The sequence below is a fragment of the Phodopus roborovskii genome, unplaced genomic scaffold, assembly GCF_943737965.1.
Source record: "Phodopus roborovskii unplaced genomic scaffold, PHOROB, whole genome shotgun sequence".
Classification (NCBI taxonomy): domain Eukaryota; kingdom Metazoa; phylum Chordata; class Mammalia; order Rodentia; family Cricetidae; genus Phodopus; species Phodopus roborovskii.
In genome coordinates this window covers 476,632-496,799 of record NW_026125917.1, presented here as the reverse complement: position 1 = coordinate 496,799, position 20,168 = coordinate 476,632, and the positions used below count along the sequence as shown (strand labels likewise).

The 20,168-nt window shown below is 34.6% G+C and overlaps 1 protein-coding gene across 1 annotated transcript in view; it reads right to left on the bottom strand.

Moving 5' to 3' along the window:
• LOC127217970 (teneurin-1-like) overlaps nucleotides 1–20,168 on the bottom strand; it is a 593,057-nt gene that overhangs the window by 215,681 nt on the left and 357,208 nt on the right. The gene's annotated exons all lie outside the window — the stretch shown is intronic.

Here is a 20,168-nt window from a genome sequence, read left to right as displayed (position 1 = left end):
AGAGGTTCAAAGTGGCTAGATTGATGTTGAGGTCTTTGATCCATTTGGACTTGAGATTTGTGCATGGCAACAGACATGGGTCTATCTTCAGTCTTCTACACACCCTCATCCAATTGTGCCAGCACCATTTGTTGAAGATGCTGTCCTTGCCCCATTGTATAATTTTAGCTGTTTTGTCGAAAATCAGGTGTTCATAGGTGTTTGGGTTAATATCAGGATTTTCAATTTGATTCCATTGATCTACCTGTCTATTTTTGTGCCAATACCAGGCTGTTTTCAGAACTATTGCTTTGTAGTAGAGCTTAAAATCAGGAATGGTGATGCCTCCTGAAGTTCTTTTATAGTATAGGATTGTTTTAGCTATCCTGGGTCTTTTGTATTTCCATATAAAGTTGATTATTATCCTTTCAAGGTCAGTGAAGAATTGTGGTGGGATTTTAATGGGGATTGCATTGAATCTGTAGATTGCTTTTGGCAAGATTTCTAAGTACACACACACACACACACACACACACACACACACACACACACACACACAAACACACGACATGTGATATTTAGGCTATATCACTAAACTACCATTTCAGCTTGTGAGGAAATAAAAATGCCCCAGACTCGGTTATGTACATAACTGTATAAATTTCTGTCAGTAATTTGGTTAAGTTGGTTTTAACAAACCAAGTCAGCCATCTATTTTGTCACTGCATGAATTAGAGAGATGATGTCCAAAATATACAAAGAACTCAAGAAACTAGTCAACACAACACCAAATAACCATATTAAAAATGGGGTACAGAACTGAAGTAAGAATTCTCTACAGAGGAAATAAAAAAGGTTGAAAAATACTTAAGAAAGTGCTCAACATCCTTAGCTATCAGGGAAATCCAAATCAAAACAACTTTGAGATACCATGTTACTCCTGCCAGAATGGCTAAAATTAGAAACTCCAATGACAACTCATGCTGGAGAGGATGTGGAGAAAGGGGAACACTCCTCCACTGCTGGTGGGAGTGCAAACTCATACAGCCATTTTCGAGATCAGTATGGTGGTTCCTGAGGAAAATGGGAATTAGTTTACCACAGGACCCAACAATCCCCCTCTTAGGCATATACCCAAATGATCCACATCCATGCAACAAAGACATCTGTTCATAGCATCACTATTTGTAATAGCAAGAACCTGGAAGCAACCTAGATGCCCCTCAATTGAAGAATGGTTAATGAAGATGTGGCACATCTACAGAATGAAATACTACTCTGCAGAAAAAAATAATGGTATCTTGAAATTTGCAGGCAAGTGGATGGCACTCGAAGAAACCATCCTGAATGAGGTAACCCAGTCACCAAAAGAGGAAGATAGTATGTACTTACTCATATATGGATTTTAGACCAAGAGCAAAGGATCACCAGCCTATAACTGACACCATCAGAGGAACTAGGATACAAGGTGTATTCTAAGAGATTCATATAAAGTCCCTCACAGAAGTGCGAAGGGACAATTCCCCCAGATCATAGAAGAAGTGGTGGGGGCAGTGAATGGAGAGAGAAGTAGGAGAAAGCGATGGGGAGGAGAGGAAAACACATGCGACAAGGAAGATTGAGTCTGGGTAGGAATAGAAGACAGAGGAGGGAGAGAGAGAGAGAGAGAGAGAGAGAGAGAGAGAGAGAGAGAGAGAGAGAGAGAGAGAGAGAGAGAGAGAGAGAGGTCATAAAAAAGGGAGCCAATATTGGTTTGAAGAGAAAACTGAGCCCAAAGAAAGGACTAGAGAACTACAACACTGATGCCAACTAACAATTTGAGCTTCCGTGGAAAGGCTACCATAAATGCCCTTCCCGGATAGTGAGATAAACAACTAACTTATCCATGGAGCCCTCATCTAGTACCTGTTGGAAACAGAAGCAAACACCCATACATAAACACTGAGTCAAACTAGAACCCAGATGCAGACGGAAAGGACAAGACCATGCTACAGAAACACATAGAGACAGCTCACCTGAACAAGGAGGAGCTAACAGGCCACCAGACTGATAGCTGGGAAGCCAGCATGGGACTGACCCCCCCCCCCGAATATGGGTCTCAGCCAGAAGGACTGAGCAGTCTAAGGGACCTCAGACAGTGGAGCCAGGATGTATCCCTGGTGCACAAAAGGACCTTGCGGACACATCCCCCATGCCTTAACCTAGAGACAGGATAGAAGCCCTAGTCCCTACTTCAAATCACCTGTCAAATGTACATAACTCCAACTGGATGGCATTCCCCTACATATGGAATTGGGGTGGGGGGATGGGAGGGGAGGGCGGTTAGGGTGCAGAGAGGGTAAAAGGGAGGGAAGGAGGGAGGGAGGGGGAAATGGGATTGATATGTAAAATAATAAATAAAATAAAAATATTTTCTGATATAGTGCTATTAAAATTTCATTTATTTTCCTATAGGCTTTTCTCCTACCTGTTTCAGCTAATAGAATTTGAAGTCCCAACATATCCATCACCCCTTTGAAAGGTTTAAAAGTTGTATAAACATAGCACTAACTTATCCAGCATATAAAACAGAAGAACTGCTACTGGAGAAGTGTAAGCATTAGTTTACCCTTTGCAGCATATTAAATTAAACTATATGATTGTAGGGGAAGGCTATATTTAATTGACAGATATTTTAATACACAAATATATTAGGGTACCATATGAGGGAGTGCTCTACTGTGTATATTCTCGTGGGCTAAGAAGATTCTTGTGAGAGTCGAGGAAATACGTGTTTCATATTTTCCTGATCTGAATAATTTCAAGAATTATTATGAATTGTTCATGTGTCTAAACTTCAAGTAAAATATAAGTTTGGAATTACACAAATATTACTCATCTTTATTATCAGAGTGGTCAATTCTCTTTTGGCATAATATATATATATATATATCAATAATTCATTGAGAAAATAAATGCATACATTGTTAATATCCTAATTTGATAAACATTTTTCTTAGGAGCCATTTGATGTTTTCTTTTCTGTGGCCATGTAACAGAGATGAAAAATCCCAATTTCTTTCTCTGCCTATTGAACCATATGCCAGTAATGAATGAGGGAGAAGTTGGATTATCCACATTACATAAATTAGCCTTTCCTAAAAATCTGCTATTTTGGTCTCCATGTGAAAAACATCTGAACCTAAGGTGAACAAAATGTACTCTAAAATTTTAATTTGCATCATCAACAAAAATATAATTGCTCTGTAGTAATACATATCTATTTGATGAATACTCTTACATATTTGATGTCTTTCACCCAGAAACTATAGAGTCTGAACATGAATTGCTACTTAGAGATTACTGACCATAATCATAACTAGTTTTCTATCTTTTCATTTTTATGTATATTATGATATGTTATATATATTTATAAAATATACAATAAAGGTATTATTTTTAAAGTTAATGCAAAGCCAGGAACATCTACAGAGTCAGACAATATGCAAAGAGTGAGAGACCTTGGGACATTCAGCCTTAAATGGAATGTGTTCTTCAAATCCCTCCCCAAAGGACTCAGAGAACCCCACAGAAGAGGAGAGTGGAAGTCAACAAGAGACAGGAGGCCCTCTACATCAAAATGATCAGTAAACATATGAACTCGCATGACTAAGGCAGCATGGGCAGGGTCCATGTGGGTCTGCACCACATGGGGTCCTAAGGCTGAATGAAGAGGATACTTTCCCATCCCTAACCCAGAAGCTATCCACAACTGATAGCCACTAGCAAATGTCAATTTAGTTTTCTCCAAGGTAGTCTCACTAGGTAAAAGATTACTCTTCAGTGTAGGACACATACCCAGCAGGAGATGGCCAATAAACAAACAAACAAACAAATCAATGGCATCTTTGGAAGTTCCTTGTCTCATAATATTTTATCAGTGCTTTTGTTTTCTCCTTCTTTGCTTAAATTTCACCTTTTCGTACTTTTTATTTTTACTTTTACTTTTACTTATTTATTTTTAACCTACAGGTCCTTTTCATACGGATATTATGGCTTCACGTTTTGTGGTGGGATTTTTTGGTGTGACAATGAGTGGATCCCTGCATCTATATTTGATCTTGTGCCTTTACTTGGTGTCTTTTTATTCTATTTGTTCGTTTTGACTTTTTCAGTATGTTTTACCTTGCTATATTTTATGATAGTATTATTCCCTAGAAGACTTTTTGTTTTCCAATGAGTAACAGGAGCAGGGGTAAATCTGGTTGGGAGTGGATGTGGGGGTGAACTGGGTGGTTGCAGAGGGATGGGAAATCATAATCAATATATATTTTATGAGAAAAGTATTGACAATGAAAGGAAATAGTCAGTGCAGTAAATGATAAATTTTTATTATTTTAAGGTGTAGCATGTCACGATGTATACTTTTTTTGTATTTTCTTTTGTCAAAACTTTATTTTAAGGATTTTAAAACTATTTAAAAATTACTTCTTTGGTTAATAATAGAAACTAAACATCTCTAAACCCGACCATTATTATACAAAATATAAGAAAATATTCAGAGAAACAAACTTTGTCATCTGATGCTAACCAAGAAAATAATTTTATTGAGTGCACATCTATTAAAAGAATCCTCAAGATGCTGTAATTATTATTCATTTTCTAGAATTGTTTCACCATGAAGCTTCATGCTTCTATGGGGACTTTAATGTTTATGTTTTGTGACGGCTGCGTTGACTATTAAAAAGCAATTTGGCTGACATTTTAGGTCTTTTGTTGCCAATTTTAATTGGATTGTTCATCAAGCATCAACTCCCCCGTTAACTGCAAAAATCTGAGGCCAACGTCAGTTTACAGTAATGACTGTTTAATGATTTTATCCTGTCAGTATGCAAGCTTTGTATGGATATGTGCATGATTAGTTTCATATCAAGACCTGTAATTAAATAATTGAAGCCTAAATAGAATGGATATCAAACATAAACACATACTTAACAAAGACTCAGAAGCTTATCAAAATTCTGATTAGCAGTTAAAAGTCAATGTTTGGAGTTCATCTACTGTTACTATACTTAGGATATTTTAGCACACATTTGTGGAAAGTTTTATTCCAAGGATAAAAGATAAACATTCTTTTTAGTGTGGTGATAAAACTGGGTTTTCAAAAGTTAAATTATATCCAATGCTTACCTAATACCTACCTGTTGTTCTGGTTGAGAAAAAAAATATTTTAACTATAATTTCAAGCAATAAATAACCAAAACATACAAATACTACAGTAGGGAAAATTATTATTGTCAGTCACTGACAATGTTATCCTTTAAGAGATCATTTCATATATATAAAGACAAAGAAGTACTTTTGAAACCACTTATTCTAATTTTTATAAGCTAGAACTATTAAAGTCCAGATAGGTATGGTGACTTACATAAGTTCTCACTTGACCTAACAATTGAAAGTGTGAGAAAAAATCTAGACTAGGAAATGTCAATAAGTAAATAATCTCCATGTATTAAATTAATGATATTCATGAACAGTTGTGGCCAGAAAAGCACACACTGAGAAGCATCATTTCTTTCTATCCAGTCAGTTCTTCCACTTCTAGGGAATCAACTTTATTCAGTATTTTCTATTAATAATAATTCCAGTCAATTTTTATGCAACTACAAACATTAGAATATTTTTATTTAAAGTATTTTCTCATTTTTGAGGTTATAATATAATTACATCATTTCCCCTCCCATTTTATCCCTCTAAATCCTTCTACATATCCCTAATCTTCTCTCTTAAATGTATTACCTCTTTTTAAAATTGTTGATTAAATATCATAATATATCACGTATACATTTTTCAGCCTCACTTTTCTCAGTTTGTGCATACTGAGATCCTTTTATATAAGAACACTCATCTTTCTTGTCATTTTTTCTTTTAACCTCAATAGTAGTGTCAGGCATTGACACTATAGCTTATTCATTCAATGTGTTATATGACATTATCAACAACTACTTGAAAATGGTTTAGAAACTAATATAATTTCATATTACATAGACATGGAAGTTCTTATTTGCAAAACAGAAATGCTGATATTAATGACAGTAAGCTGAAAGCTAAACTCCAGCATAGCATGCATAGCACTCAAGAACAATAAGAAAATAAAACTAAACAAAACCAAATGATACTTTCTTTCAGATTTAAAGCTCATTGCCTAAGTAAGGTGTTTCCCAGAGTTCATTAGTATGGGCAAGTTTGTTGTGTGTCATTCTCAGAATGATTATAATGTGGCATGCACATAGAATTTTTTACTTTTATTTTCTAGCCAAAAGTATAAGATTTCAAAATCCATCTCCAGTCCAATAGATCATACAGCTGCTTTCTGTTCATGGTAACCCATACATAACCCACATTTTAAAACAGTTCCATTTCACTTTAGGATTGAAAGTCTGCCTACGCTGCTACAGTATAATGAAAGACATTAGGAAGACAGACCAATTAAGGGGAAAAGCAGATTCTTTATTAAATGATGGATCCCAGATTCCCATTTCATGAAACACGTACTCCTGTCACATGCCAAATTCCCATTAACTTCAAGAAGGAATTATGCACAGAAGAAATATGCAGGCTGAAGAGGGAAGGATAAATTAGCCCAGAGCAATCCTTAAATGTCAGTTTAGAATGCAGAAAGTGCCTTCAATTATGTGTGGGAATGTTGTTCAGATTGGATATTATCTACTCCTTTCTTGTCTCTGACCACACATTCACAATGAGTAGGGCAACTAATTGTTTTAAATGGAGAAAAGACATGAACAGCTTGAGTTGCAAGTGTAAGTACAGATGAAATACAAACATGTGAATCATGGAAATGTGACAATTTCTCAAGAAAAACCTTAAGAAAAAGAAATTGTGGCTTTCAATCAGAATACAAAAAATTATATTGAATAAAATTAGTAGATATGCATAAATCATTTTAATTCGGGTTTATTTGGAAGTAGTAAAATTTACTAATTATTAAGTTCAAATAACATTTAACATGTATTTTATAGTTATAGTTACTTCCAAGTGTAATACCTGAGGCACTACTATACTAATGTTCTACAGAGACCTTTAGGTCACTGGTTTAAAGATACACAATAATTACTAAAATTGCATTATTACTGCATCTGGTAATAAAACAGTTGATTCTATTAAAAAGGTAAAATTAATTCCTTGCTTTCTTCATAGTGCCATTTCCATGTGATAGTTCAGAACACTTTTCCCCTAATCTCTGTTAAATGATATGTTTTAAAATTATGAAACTTTGCTATGTTAAATCCCATCACTTAACTGCCATATAAAAGGTTGTAAAGTTTTACAAACCCAGTCTCCAATTTTGAATTTATCTTGGTAGATAATAAGTCAAAGTTAACGTAATAGGAAGACTAAAGCAATATTACAACATATTGTAAAGGTAAAGGAAATTTTCATAATAGAATTCATTATGAAGGGAATGATTATAAAATGACATATGCCAGACTTTATAATTTTTATAAAAATGAACCTTCAAAATTTTTCATGAATGATATTGACCCAGTTTTGCATGGTATTTGCCACAAGATGGGACCTTACATCTGTGGTATTAAGCTAACATTTGACTTCTTACATACAGTTTTTGTAGGACTCGAGAATTCAAGCCTTCTTAAGAAAAGGAAGTCTTTATTGATGAAATAAAACTTTACAATGTATACAACTATCCAAGGGAGTCACTATGAGATTATTTCTTCACTGTTCCTAGTAGATGGTAGAAAACAACGTTTAGAACAATTTCCTTGAGAAAAGTGATGACCTACACTGAAAACAGAGCAATATGCCTTTCTAGTGCTTTCTTAGACAAGATCTTTGCTTCTCTTTCATAGTAAAGCTCAGTCAAATCATTTTCTGGTACTCTTGCCTATCATATCTCTGACCTCTTTTGCTTGTCTGGAAAAAATGTAATTTTGTCTGAAGTTACATGCATCAGATTTCCCCTCTAACATTATAATTTCTTATGCTATTAAGATAAAGTTTGTTATTTTAAAATCAAGCTACATGGAGGCCGTAGAAAATAGAAATTGGGCAGTTCATTTCTGTCAATGATGTTACAGCAGAAAGCCAACACAAAACCAAATTAAACACAACAGCAAAGAAACTCCACAAAATCCAACTTTTATATCATACTCCGAAAAACATAGAAAGTGACATAAGAAGTAAAACAACAAAACCAAAATCAAGCAGGCTAAAGAGCCAAATCCATAATGACAGGATTATAAACTAGAGTTGTATGATCTTGCTTCTAGACTGTAGGACTGAGTGGAAGACATGAGCTGAAGATTCCTGAAAATAGATAGGTAGTCTTTAAGAGGCTGGGTATTGCAGTTGGGGAATATGTTGTTAAGATATATGGACACTTATTATGCTACACCCAAAAAGATAGTCTAGAAGAAGATAAGCTCATTTGTACAAGGGGATGATAAAGAAGTTTGCCTGCTGTGACCTTGGCTTTGTGTGGAAGTAATTAAAAATATTCTTGAGTATTTATGAACAAGGACATTTATTAAAGACAGATTTAGAACTAATGTTGTCCTCTGTGTATGTTCTAATTACTGTCAATATGGGAAGTGAATATAAAAGTATCAAGGCATCCTGGCTGAGACAAATGCAAATGAAGTTACCATCTGCAGTTGAAAATTTAGATGAAAAAAGTAATCCACTTTTAAAAAAGATTGAAAGAGCTACAAAACAAATTTCTAGAATTACAGATAATGCATTTGTCTAGAATTTTAAATGCATATATTTAAAACTGCAAGAGAAATAATGGAAAGCATAATCATATAGCGGTGTATTTAAAATAATTAATAGAAATTCTAAAAATAACAGTATCAAAATGTAAAATGCAATTTTACCCTAGAATTTTTTAAATTTGTTTTTACTTTTTTATAAATTTTATTTGAATTAAAAATAATCTTATTTTCCATATCAATCCAAGTTCCCTCTTCCTTTCATCATTCCATAACCCCCACCAACTCCTCCATCACATCCCCCATCAATTCCTTAGGGAGGGTGATGCCTTCCATGAGGGATCATCAAAGTTTGTCAAGTCATTTGGGGCAGGGCCTAGGACCTCCTCCCTTTATCTGGGTTATTTTAAGGCCACATTATCATATCATCTGCAAATAATGGTATTTGGATGTCTGTTTTCCCCCAAATTTATATCCTCTTGAACTCGGTCAGTTGTCTTATTGTTCAAGCTAAAACTTCAAGTACTATACTGAATAGATATTGGAAATGTGGACAACCTGGTCATGTTCCTGATTGTAGTGGTATTGTGTTTTGTTTTTCTCCATTTAGTTTGATGCTGGCTATACACTTCATGCATATTGTCTTTATTATGGTTAGGCATGTCCCTTGTATCTCCAACTTGTAGAGGACTTTTGTTATGAATGAGATGATCATGTTTTTTTTATTTTCAGATTATTGATATGGTGAATTGCATGTATTGATTTTCCTATGTTGAACCTTACCTGCCTCTCTGGGATAAATCCTATTTGATTATAATGGATGACTTTCTGGATGTGTTCTTGGATTCTGGTTACAAGATTAAAAAATAATCAGAAGGCCTCCTATGGACAAATAGACTGAGGAAGAAATCAGGGAAACAACACCCTTCACAACAGCCTCAAATAATACAAAACATCTTGGGGTAACTCTAGCCAAGTTAGTAAAAGATTTGATTATAAAAACTTCAGAAGATGGAAAGATCTAATGTTCTCATGTATCAGTAGGATTAACATACTAAAAACAGCCATCCAACCAATAGCAATTTGCAGAGTCAATGCAATCCCCATCAAAATTCCAACACAATTCTTTAAAGACCTTGAAAGGACCATTCTCACCTTCATACAGAACAAGAAAAAACCCAGGATTGTGAAAATAACCATTCCTGATTTCAAGTTATACTACAGAGCTATAGTAATGAAAACCATATGGTATTGACATAATGACAGACATGTTGATTTATGGATTAGAATTGAAGCCCCAGATATAAACACACACACCTATGGTTACCTGGTTTTTTTTTAATAAGGAAGCCAGAAATACACACTGAAGAAAAGAAAGCATCTTCAACAAATGATGCTGCTCAAACTGGATGTCTCATGTAGAAGAATAAAAATAGATCCATATTTAGCACCATAAACACAACTCAAGTTCAAGTGGGTTGAAAACCTCAGCATAAAACAAGACATAAAAAACCTTATAGAAGAGAAAGTGGACAACAATCTTGAACACATTGGCACATGAGACAACTTTCTGAATAGAATATCAGTGCAGGCACTAAGATCAACAGTTAATAAATATGACCTCATGAACCTGAAAAGCTTCTGTAAAGCAAAGAACACCATCAATAGGGGAAAACAGCAGCCTACATAATGGAAAAAGAGCTTCAGGAACCCCACATCTGGCAGAGAGCTGACCTCGAAAATATAGAAAGAACTCAAGAAATTAAATATTAAATAACTAAATAATCCAAGTAAAAATGTGGTACTGATCTAAACAGAGAATTCCCAATGAAGGAATCTCAAATGGCTGAGAAACACTTTAAGAAATGATTAACATCCTTAGACATCAAGGAAATATAAATAAAAACTACTTTAAGATTCCATCTTATATTTATCAGCATGGTTGAGATCAACAGCAGAAAACACATCCTTCAGTTCCACTATAAAGGCATCATTGACAGCATCCCTGTTTCTCAACCACATGAAGCCAACAATTGTGTCCATGTTGAGCTCCTACTTTTTAGACATTATTTCAAGGCAATGACTGATCATGGTTAGGGTATTAATACAGGCAAGTTTTATTTTAGCACTCTCTACTGTTCAAAACTTTTTTGGGAATTCACTGCAGTTTGGAGTGGTTTCACTCAGTCTTTCTGTTTTTTCACAAGTAACATATTATTCTACACTGTGTTCTGAAGGCTCCTGCTTTCTTCTGTTCTTCTGTTCTCTCCATTATCCTTCAAAGACTACTCCCCCAAAATTTTGTTCATTTTATTCTATCTTGTTTTTTTTTGATTGATGATGATAATGTGAAATGACACAGTTTAAAGTTAAATATAAAAACCATAAAGCAACTGGGTAATAAATATCAACTACTTACAATGGGGCTGTAGTTACAATGACTATAGATTTTCAACTATATGATAAAAGCTATTCAACAACCTGTAAAAAGGAAAAAAACAAAAAACAAAAACAAAACTATTTTATGTAGCAGTGTGAATAAAGCCCTTTTCTTAATCCAGTTTCTTCCAGTCTTCTGACAATGAGCTTTAGCAAACCAAAACTTTCCTACTAGCTTCAAATTCTATCAGGATAGTTCCCTTTGTCACATAGTGCTTCTACGTGTCACTTCTGACTCTATTTAATGGCATTAAATAATCTCAATTGACAGGTCAGGATTCCTTTCTCTGGCAACCACTGGCCCTTACAATCTGAAATTGTCATTTGGGAATAGTATCTTAGTAAAATGTTGGTGCTCACCATATCATAGGCTTTCTGATCAAAGAATTTGGTAAAATCACTACTCAACTTTTAACACATCTAATAAAAGGGTCCCTTATTTTGTTTCATTTAATTTAAATTGACTTTTTATTCAACTTTTGTGTATTCTATTTTCTTGAGTTATGAATGTAACATAGAGGACATATTCTATTTACTTACCAGTATCTTTCTATGTAACATTAAGAGTGAAATATGGGGTTGCATTCTTTGTATTTATGAAGTCACTCCACAAACTATGTAATGCTTCAATTTTCATGTAAGAAGAATTTTAGTAACATGGGGTAACTGAACTTTCGTGGGGGTCATATAGCCACTATCTCATTCATCTATGAGGGATTTGACTACTTTTATGACCCAGGGGATTTCATTACACACAGGTTGCTACCAGAATTATTTAACTAAATGGTTACTTAAATGTAAATTTTGGAATATAATTTGCTTTTGAAGAGCGAGATAGATGAATATTATGTGATTTTGTTTTTAGCATTCAAAATAACTTCAGATTAGGAGGAAGGGGGATGTATTATATTTTGAATAAATTCTATGTCAGAAAAAGGGTAGAAATTCTATGTGTCAATGAGTATAAGTCAATTCAGCTTCAGGAAGATAGTTTATAATTTTACAATTAAATTAATAAATAACATCTAGTCTGACTATAATTTTATTGAGAGCTGAATTTCTGCTGTCTTATCTACCTACATGTAAGAATCCCTTGAAATTCATGAATCTCTGATTTAGTGCTTTTTGTAAAACATGTTCTCTAATGTACCTATACAACATTTAGAGAAACAATTATATATTTAAATAGCTGCCAATTATAATTAACCAGACAAGCCATCTCTATTTAAAACCATGGGCAGTTACAGAGTTTTGATGCAATGGATGGAGTTTGCACACTGTATGTGAGTGTTCATTTCACATCAGAGACTGAAAGTTGACAGATTAAAATAAATTTCTGGAAAATGACTGTACATGGTCTTATTCTAACAACCAGTATTTTATAGTAATTTTCTGATGGATTGCCAAAAAGTATTTTGAGAACAACTTATCATTCAACAATTGTAAGCACAGGTTATAACTCATTTCCTTAGGAAAACTGCTGGAAATTGAAGAAACCATAAAAAGTTTATATTATTCCAAGAAAATCCATTTCTCATATGTTTCTTTTGTAAATTGTAGGTCAGTGCTCATTGCATACATTTTTTCCATGTGTCTCTCCTGCAAAGCTTTTGTTTGTAAGTATTAAGGAATGTGAGCATGGTGGTGATCATACTAGGCAGATGTTCTATCTTTGAGCTGAATTCCCTGCCTTGGTAGTGCTTTTATTAAAATTACACTTATTATAGAATACAAGTTTGGGTCATTTATGGATATAAAAGAAGCTATATAGTGCTTCCCTAACATAAACATACTCTCAGTTTCCCTGATACTTTGAAATGGGTGTCACTGAGGGAATGGTCCTCAAATTGTAATTCAGGTTTATGTTTTATGGAATGGTATGGGGCTAGAGGCTTAGGTATATCATCATCAGTTTTATCCTCTTATGTACTTTGTAATCTAACATAACAGCATAATGAAAAGAGGGGAAATTTAAAAACCATTACACTAGAACTCCCTTATGTTTGTTTCCATTTTTTCATGTTTTCAGCATCATGGTTATTAGAGCTCTGAAATATTAAAGAGCAAGTTCTTGAAATAAAGAATTTGTGAAATTTAAATTGCATACCATTCTGAATAGCATGGGAAAAATCTCAGGTTATCATGTCTGGCATGTAAATCATTCCATTATCTAACATATCTGCACTACATATGCAAACTTACCACTAGTTAGTAGCTATTTCAATCCTCAGATCAACTCTCTTATAATCATAGTGTTTATATTCATGTAACCCTTCCTTGATGAAATAATATCATGCATAAATAAAGGACAAGGATAATGGACTTATGAATCTTAATTTATAGATTCAACTTAATTACAGATGCATGTGGATTGAGTACCCACATATGTCTATATAGAGTTTAATAAAATCTGAGTCTTAAGGCCTTCAGTAAGCATCTTGGAATGTATCTTCTCAGTAAAGTGAGTATAAGTATGTATGTATTTATGTATGTGTGGATGTATTTATGTATGTATGTATGTATGTATGCATGCATGCATGTATATGTTCCAACTGGAAGTGACTTACAAGTGAATTACTTTACTTGGGAGATGCAAACATTATTGGTAATATGAGTTCCACACCTTTAAATATCTCACGCTTGATATATCTAGATATACTTTCTTATTCTCACACATATGCTGCAGAGGGGAGGCTGATACCACTTCCATTTTATAGAGAAAAATATCAAGGCACAAAGATTTCAGTGATTGGTTTAAGGCCATACTGTTAGAAGTCCATTGTGCTATGGATCCACCTGACCAAACTGTTACAAAGTGGGAAACCTGCAAAATGAACTTAAGTTTGGATGACCTCAAATATCCATCCTTTCATACTTTTACTTTGATGTAAGATAATTATTAGCAAGAAAGCCCAGAAGAATCTCTATATTATCTTTATTTTTTTTAAAGTATTTTCCTGACTAGTGTAGTTTGAGAATTGAGCGCATGGAAAATTAGACAACAAAGTCTGAGTTATAATAGATACTTACTTTGTACATAAACATACAGATGAGATGAGTAACAATAGTGCCAATATAATTGCATTTCACACTCCTTGCCCAAGCACTCATTTATTAACTTATTATCTTGTTCAGAAATGTTTCAGGTTAAAATTACTGCTCTCCAAGGACCAATTTGTATTTCTACAATTCAAACAGTAAATTTTACTATGAAAATATGGTTGTTAGCTTCTAAGAAATATAGTTCTGCTAGAGTAAGAGAAATTCAAGCTGTTGGTGATTCACATCACATAAAATTTTCTCTGTTGCCTTCCTCTGATTCTGAATTCAAAATAGTATTTGCTGATGCTATTATTTCAGTTAAGCATCTTTCTTTGAACAGAACTTAGATGGCATATATCAGTGGTGGTTTGCAACTGTGATTTAATGAAACCACACACATCTGCAAATGACTCTATAGCCTTGGGTGAATGCAAAGTGAGGTCATCAGCAGGGACAAGCAGAGCCTTTAACTACTGATGGAAAAATCATTATTTTACCACTTCTGTTAATTAGCTAGATGTCTGAAGCTAGAAAGAAGTAAACTAGACATAGTACCAAGTACTGTGGAAAGGCAAAGAAGAATTGAATATTTTCTGAGCATCTTTAAAGGGCTTTAAGGGACGAAGTACTACACATGAAGGTCCAGGTTCTAACATGACCTGAGCTCTTTCCTCTTATCATTTCTTACTCTTGGACTCTCTTTTAAAAGAATGTTTAGATCTAAACTTTTACTATTAGATATGTAGGTACTTGTATTCTTATTCCACGACAATCTCACGTGTCTCCCCTGTCATCAATATCCCTTGCTTTGTGAGTTATGAACATCTTTTGGTTTGTCTCCACTGTACCAGACAACTCTACTTTAACATCTCATTAATTGTTTACCTTTTTAAACAATTATTTATTTAATTTAGAAACAATCTGATTTTACATATCAATCCAAGTCCTCTCTCCCTCCCATCCTCCATGTCCCCCTCTGACCACCTATCCCACCTCCCATCCACTCCCCAGGGAGGGTGAGGCCTTCCATGAGGGACCATCAATGTCGGTCACATTATTTAAGTCAGGGTCTAGCATCTCAACTGTGTATCTGGTCTGAGTGAGTATCCCACCAATGTGGAATGGGCTACATTTATGAGAGCCTGACTAGACCATTTTACTTATTCAAATACATATGAATATATATATATATATGAATATATATATATATATATATATATATAATTTTTCTTATTTTACATATCGATCCCAGTTCCCTCTACCTCCCTCCTTCCCATATCCACTGATCCTCCACCCATCCTATCCTCCCCTTTCTCCACAGGGAGGGTGATGCCTTCCAAGACGGTTCATCAAAATCTGTCAAGTAATTTGTAGTAGGGACTAGGCCCTCCCTCCTGCCTCTAGGCAAAGGGAGTATCCCTCCATTGGGAATGTGCTCCCAAAGTCCTTTTGTGCACCAGCGATACATCCTGATTCCTCTGTCAGAGGTCCCTTAGACTGCCCAGGCCTTCTAACTGAGACCCACGTTCAGGGGGTCTGAGTCAATATAATGCTACCAAATCTAGGGTCCATGAGCTCCACCTTGTTCAGGGGAGCTGTCTCTGTGGGTTTCTGCAGCCTGGTCTTATCATTCCTCCCTCTCTGCAACTGGATTCCAGGAGTTCTGCTCAGTGTTTAGCTGTGGGAGTCTGCTTCTATTTCCATCAGCTACTAGATGAGGGCTCTATGATGGCATAGAAGTTAGTTATGAGTCTCATTATCAGGGAAAAGATTTTAAGGCAGCCTTTCCACTGTTGCTCAGATTGTTAGTTGGGGTCATCCTTGTAGGCCTCTGGACATTTCTCTAGAGTCAGTTTTCTATTCAAACTTATAAAGACTCCCTCTATTAGGCTATCTCTTTTATTTTATTTTTATTTTTTTAATTTTTTTTTGCTCTCATCTATTGGTCCCCCAACTCAATTTTACTGGTCCCACATGTTCTCCTCTTCTTCCCTTCTCTTTCTCTTCCCTCTCCACTCACTGCCCCCCACTCCCAATAACGCTCAGGAGATCTTGTTTCTTTTCCCTTCTGTGAGGCACTGTGTATGAATCTCTTAGGTTCCTCCTTGTACCTTAGTTTCTCTGGCGGTGTGAATTATAGGCTGGTGATCCTTTTCTCTATGTCTAAAGTCCATATATGAGTGAGTACATGCCATGTTCCTCTTTTTGTGACTGGGTTACCTCACTCAGGATGGTTTCTTCAATTTCCATCCATTTGTGTGCGAATTTCAAGGTTGTTTCTAGGTTCTTGCTATTACAAATAATGCTGCTATGAACATAGTTGAACAGATGCCTTTGTTGCATGGATGTGGATCATTTGGGTATATGCCTAAGAGTGGGATTGCTGGGTGTTGATTCCCAGTTTCCTGAAGAACCACCATATTGACCTCCAAAATGGCTGTACAAGTTTGTACTCCCACCAGCAGTGGAGGAGTGTTCCCCTTTCTCCACATCCTCTCCAGCATAAGCTGTCATTGGTGTTTTTAATTTTATCCATTCTGACAAGAGTAAGATTGTATCTCAGACTTATTTTGATTTGCATTTCTGTGATGGCTAAGGATTTTGAACACTTTCTTAAGTGTCTTTCAGCCATTTTGGATTCCTCGTTTTACTTATTCTAATAAGCCTCTCAAAAGTAATAGGTATTTTATTTGCCTCATGAAATAAATTAAATTCAATTTAAAAAGTGATATAGGAATATTTTTGTGAGCCAGGTATTAGTTATTTACCATAATATATAATCTTAATAACTATTCATCAAATGAAGAAATAAAATTCAAACTTTAGTGTATTCTCAAATACCCTATAAAGTCCTGATAGCTGTCCCCTCTTAACTCTCTTTATCATTCAGGATTTAGTGTGTGTTGCCTTTATTGTTCATAGATATGTTTTTTTCATAGCTATGTTTTATTATTTAAAACAATTTCTATGTATAAAATGCTTTATTTTGTATTTCTATTATTCCATCTCATTGAAAAAGTAGAAAATTCATAGAATATTAAAAATGAATTGTCTGGTTACTATTGAACTTTAAATGTAAAATTTTCATCTTGCTATTCTTTTATTTATTTCCGTCATTCTTTGCTTAGATTCTCTTATTTTAAAATGTGGTTTTTTTTTCCATTTCATTTAATGCCTAAGCTAACTCATCCTGACATTCCAAAACAATACAAAAAAAAAAAATGAAGAAGCACAAGAATTGTGTGCTTCATGGTTCAAGTAATTTAGAGCCGGCACACTGCTCTTTTCAATCTAGAAATTCTCTCCTATTTTGTTATTTGCTTCTTTTTTATTTGTAAACACATACACGCACATGCACACATGCACACACTCACACACATGCACACTCACATAACCTATGTACTCAAGCTATCCTATATATATATTTCTCTCACTACAAACATTTTGAAGGCAAAATTATTATTTATATCCTTTGCTTTACTTCTCTTTCTCCCTCCTTTACTCTTTTCTTTGCTTCTTCCCTCTGCCACCCTGTTTGCCTCTCTGATGGTCACTTTCTTTTTACCTCTTCTTTTTGTGTGAAAGGGTTCAAGTTCAGGGTGTTTTAGTTGCCAGGCAAGCAGTACATTCTTAGTTCTGTAGTTACCAATAAAGGCCTGTGATTTATTAAACATTGAAGCATTTCTAGCCCATGGACTAGGCAAACCAGTATAGGCAAATCCCTTATATTATAAATCTATTGTTTATTTTGGCCACCTTAAACCATCTCTAAACTCAGTCACTAGATCCAATTACTGAGAGGTATATTTGCATTATCACCCAAATACCTTACATCAAGACTTCATTATCTCCTAGTCAAACTGTTACAATTTTATCATTAATTTATCCCACATTTAGCATCATTCTGTCTACTTCATTGTCAACACTGTAACTAGAATGTACTTTCTAGCTACTAACCCTGACAATTCATGGCAGAGAGTACACAGTCCTTCACTAAGCTGTTTCCCTTTTATCCTATAAAACACATTCAGTGCCCAAGACTCTTTCTCATGGAAAGATGAAGATGTATTCATGATGCCAAAAAGAAGATTTTAGTACTGATAAAACTTCCATCCCATGATTTTCTTTGCTTCTCTCTCTTCATCTCTGTTTTGATGCAAATAAACATGCCTGAAAGTGAAGGCAGTGAAGGGGTAAGAATGGAAAGAAGTGTGGGCCCAGAGAACTGCTCACTAATGAGAAAATTTTAGGTGGCATTTAGATGAATAAATACTGAACGATTTTTGAGCCTTTATACATTTTTAGGCTATTCTCTAATAGACTATGAGTTTTAACTAATGCATCATGCTGTTGCTACAATTGAAATTTTTCACCCATTATCATATTCTTAGTAATTTTCTTAAAACGACACACAAAAGGCTATGCACAATCTAAATGTGACTCATTTTAGCCTCATTCAATCTTTCATATCTGGATAAACCATGTCGTATGCTTCAACCTCAATGCACTAGTTGATATTGTATTAGCTTAAATTCTTGAGAAGCTTATAAAGAACAGTGGGGAAAATCCAAGTGAAGGGAAATGTTTAATTGAGTTCACCTTACAACAACAATTCAACAATGACCCAAAGACACTAGAGCTGAGTAATAATAATGCCCTGAGTAATAATAATGCCCTGAGTAGATTATGGTGAAGATTCAAAACTTGTAAGAGGACAAATCAAGGGTGAGTTTCAAGTTTATAGTTTCTTTTTAAACATGGTGTATAAAGAAGTCAGAAATTCCTCGAGGTAACAAATATCTTGACAGAAAAATACAGTATCTCTAGCTTAGTCATGGGACAGAATTTAAGCAACTGTAGCCAGGAGAAAGTAAAGGATTTATCCTCAGAAGTACATAAATAGAGAATTTTTGTATATAATGCTTTCTAAATCTCTGAGAATGAAAGAAACAAAATGGAGATTTGAACCAAAGTCTGACCACTCAAGTAAAAAAAATTAACCACTATCTAAACTGAAAGCAAAGGAAAGGCAAATTGTAGACAATAGTAAAATTGGTCTTAGTGTCTTCAGAATACAAATCAATGTCCAAAATATAATCCTAAATCATTCAGCATACCAAAACTGAAAATATTATCATTCGTGGTAACAGGAAAGGGAAAATTAATGGAGATGAATTCAACAGTAACCCAGATATTAGGATTAACACTAGGACTTTAAAGCAGAATATAAATACATGCATTAACATGAAGTAAAATACATTTATGTTATATGAGAAGAAAGGACATCTTAGTATAGAAATGTCATTAAAATGACTAGTGGAATTGCTAAAATGAAAATCATGATAATTATAATAAAACATCAAGGAGATCCAAATCAAGGGCATCCCACTTTAGGCAGTTTGACTAAGTCCACATTCTACTTTGCCCTGTGATTGCCTGCCACCCACAGACTTAAAGCTTCTGTGACGGCTGCATGATTGTTCAATTCCTATTTTGATACTCAAATATCATGGCATTAGGTTCTTGATCCAAACATTACTAGTAAAATGATCTTTCTTGGGATTTGAGAATTAGGATAAAGCCATAGTCAGAATGAGTCATGGATTGAAATTAAATGGCATACCCATGCAATATCAGAAGTATGATCTTTCTGGTTATACAAAGTGAGAATCAAACATCTGTAGGGATAAATAGACAAACATACACAAAGCAATTGTGACTGTGGGAATTATTAAGTTCTTTCCATTCCTTAGTTCTATTTAAAATTTCTTTTTCCCTTTAAATATATGTATGCTTCAAGTATGCTAGGAACTGAACCTGTCTTTGTAACAGCAGTACAGTCTATTCACTGTGGTGCCATCTCTCCAAACTCCTGTTAGATCTTTAGAATATACTTCGTTCCCTATGTTTTTGGTAACTTACCATCAGAAGAGTTGCTTAAACCATAATCTATATTTATATTCTTTGGCCTACTTAGAA